Genomic DNA, 3,014 nt, shown 5'->3' with positions numbered 1-3,014 from the left:
CCCATCTGGCTTTTGGTCTATCATAGACAGTTGAGAGGAATTAAGAGGTCAGGCCTTAGTTCTTCATAGGCCCTCTAATATGCATATTTAAAAGCGCTTCCATTTCTATTCATTTGCAGAGCTATTGGGGTCCCAACTGGGGTTGTCAAGAGGAATTGCTTCCCTTCCTATTGGGAATGGTGTTTCTGCTATTTTTTCACTTTCTCTATCTCTTTTCTTCCCTTTTGGTGTATTATAGGAGACATGTTGCTCATCACCAAAAGTATCTGCTGCCTGCAAATCTGCCTGCTTTTCAACTGTGGTTAGAGTTTTGTTTAGGAGCAGCATAACGTCCTTCCATGTGAGGTGAAACACCTGAGTTAAATTCTGGAAAGCTTCTATATACCTATTGGGGTTGTCGGAAAATTGGCATAAGTCTTCCTTTGTTTGCCTAAGGTCCTGTAATGAAAAGGGAGCTTGAGGTTGAAGGGGACCAGCCCCTCCACACCTGTGGGTATTTCTGGTCAGGTGGGACAAGAGACTGAGAAAAGAAATAAGACACAGAGACAAAGTATAGAGAAAGAACAGTGGGCTCAGGGGACCAGCGCTCAGCATATGGAGGACCCACACCAGCACTTGTCTCTGAGTTCCCTCAGTATTTATTGATCACTATCTCTACCATCTCAGGAAGGGGGATGTGGCAGGACTATAGGGTAATGGTGGGGAGAGGGTCAGCAGGAAAACATGTGAGCAAAGGACTCTGTGTCATAAATAAGTTTAAGGAAAGGTGCTGTGCCTGGATGTGCACGTACTAGATGTTCGACTTTACACAAACATCTCAGTGCTGTAAAGAGCAGTATTGCCACCAGCATGTCTCACCTCCAGCCATAAGGCAGTTTTCTCCTATGTCAGTAAGTAGAATGTACGATGGGGTTTTACACTGAGACATTGCATTCCCAGGGATTGAGGAGGAGACAGATGCCTTCCTCTTATCTCAACTGCAAAGAGGGCCTTCCTCTTTCACTAATCCTCCTCAGCACAGACCCTTTACGGGTGTTGGGCTGGGGGACGGTCAGGTCTTTCCCTTCCCACGTGGCCATATCTCAGGCTGTCTCAGTAGGGGGAACCCTTGGACAATACCCAGGCTTTCTCGGGCAGAAGTCCCTGCGGCCTTCCACAGTGCATTGTGTCCCTGGGTACTCAAGACTGGAGAATGGAGATGACTTTTACCAAGCATACTGCCTGCAAACACATTTTTAACAAAGCACATCCTGCACAGCCCTAAATCCATTAAACCTTGAGTCAATACAGCACATGTTTCTGTGAGCACAGGGTTGGGGCTAGAGTTACAGATTAACAGCATCTCAAGGCAGAAGAATTTTTTTGGTACAGATCAAAATGGAGTTTCTTATGTCTTCCTTTTTCTACATAGACACAGCAACAGTCTGATTTATCTTTATTTCCCCCACATTGGTGACCCCAAATAAGGGGAATTCTCAGATAGTTCCCTTGGAAACTGCCTTTCTAATTCTGGGGGATTCTTTTCTATAGGCCTATCTGATATGCCTATTTAAAAAGCTAGGCTGATCTTACAACACTTGCAAAGGTTTTATAAAAATGCCATGTCCTTGTGCAAAAGAAAATGAATCACTTTTCTATTCAAAGTCCTGAGGTTAAAGGAGTTCCAGTGTTTCAAAGTGCACTCCAGAGGGGTGCAAGCTGAAGCTAGTCTGTCACCCATCTAGAAAAAGAAGTGAGGATAAAAGTGTCATTTCAGTCCCCATTCTTTCATTGTGACCCAGGGTGGAGGGGAAGACAGTGGAAGTGTCCTCCCTACTGTATTCTCTCCTTGGTTCCTGGGTCCTGGCAATGTATTAAATGTGCCACCCATGGTTGTATGCATGGTCCTCCAAGCCATGGAACTGGATAAGCTAAGTGATGGGATTAATCATGCTTTACCCACACAACCTTAGCTTAACCACCTTATGTGATCCCCTTTGACATCTTAAATTTGTGTGATCTGCCTGGCTCCCCGAAAAATCTCCAGAGAGACTGTGTCGTCTTTGGGTAGGCTCCTTTAATGGAGGCAATGTGCTAGATTGCCTACCATTATGGACCATGCTAAAACATTTACCCTTAGCAAAATGGCTCTGGTTAACTTCTGAACCTAAAATCCCCTTGCTAATTAAGTACTGTCCTAACTGGAGACAGAAATGAACATGGGAACCTAATGGCAGTTTTTCCTGCCGATGGGACAGTATCAGAACTAAAATTTCACTGCAGAGGCCATTTTACTCCTAATTGTTGAAGACAGAGCTTTCCCGTTCACAGAAGAGGCTTTTCTAGTGGTATGGAAAGAAAGAATTTGGAAGCTGCAGTGTTAACGATAAAACACCAACAGCGTGCCTGATGAAGAGGATTTCTATTTCCTCTAAGTAGTGGTGTTGGCTTAGAAATACCATGTGCTCACCAGAGACAGGACAGAGTAAGAGTTACTGCCTGTGGCATTTGCCGATCTTCCCTAACATGACTGTTTCCCTGAACTGTAAAACTTCCCTCAAATTGCACACACAGAGAGGACAGGAGACATAGTGACCACAGATAGAAAAGAAAGGAAAGTTTTGCAACAGCTGGAGATCCATTACCAACACCCAGATGGCTACTGGAGGCTGGGTTCAGTCCAGAAGCCTTTGAGTAACACCAGGGTGTATACCCTGGCCAGAAATTTTCAGTTGCCCCAAGACTTTTCCCAGCCTCATGCAATGGTGAAGTTCTCCATGAAAGAAAACTGGTATGAAGAGAGCCTTGAAATTAAAGAACAGATTTGAGGTTTGCTCTGTACTCACCGCTCCGATGTTTCTATTTTCCACTCTGATTCAGATCCCGGATGAGCTCCCAAAATGAAACAGCTCCATTGTCTGGGGTATATACCCTGGTTCTTTGCCATAGCCGAAAAAAGAATTCACAGCACGGACACACACAAGGAGTGGGTTTAGGAGCGGAAAGTTTAATAGAAAAGAAGAGTGAGAGAAAAA

This window comes from Colobus angolensis, unplaced genomic scaffold (assembly GCF_000951035.1).
Source record: "Colobus angolensis palliatus isolate OR3802 unplaced genomic scaffold, Cang.pa_1.0 Scaffold24, whole genome shotgun sequence".
Taxonomy (NCBI): domain Eukaryota; kingdom Metazoa; phylum Chordata; class Mammalia; order Primates; family Cercopithecidae; genus Colobus; species Colobus angolensis.
Note: the sequence above shows the minus strand (reverse complement) of the source record.